Source organism: Melozone crissalis, unplaced genomic scaffold, assembly GCF_028551555.1.
Source record: "Melozone crissalis strain CALT ecotype California unplaced genomic scaffold, PUWL_Pcris_2 ptg000139l_1, whole genome shotgun sequence".
NCBI lineage: Eukaryota > Metazoa > Chordata > Aves > Passeriformes > Passerellidae > Melozone > Melozone crissalis.
Window position 1 is genome coordinate 4,913,770 of NW_026535912.1, and position 418 is coordinate 4,914,187.

Sequence of the window (418 nt, forward strand, 5' to 3'; positions counted from 1 at the left end):
CCTTTCAGAAGGGGCCAGAACCTCAGCTGGGGCCAGCTCCCGCTGCCACAAGGGCTCTCTCAAGGTGGATCCTCTTCTCTGGGCATGGGGGGAATCCCAGTGCTGGGAGCCAGCAGCGGGCTAGTGGGCATCCTGCTCTGGCAGCTGCTGAGGAGGTGGCACATGTCCTGCTCTCCTCCAAAACAGGGAATTGATGGGAAAGTTTAGGCCCAGCTCTGAGCACATCCAGCATGGCCTGGGCGTGGGAATAGTGGGGCAAAGCAGACAGGAGCCTTCTCTGGCTGACCGGCAGTTTCTGCTTTCTCTTCCCAGAGTGCAAAGACCTGATCAGGTGGTGTTTATCCGTGAACTCCTTGGACAGACCCGCACTGGAAGACCTGTTCTGTGATCCTTGGATGTGGGATATTCCTCTGCCATA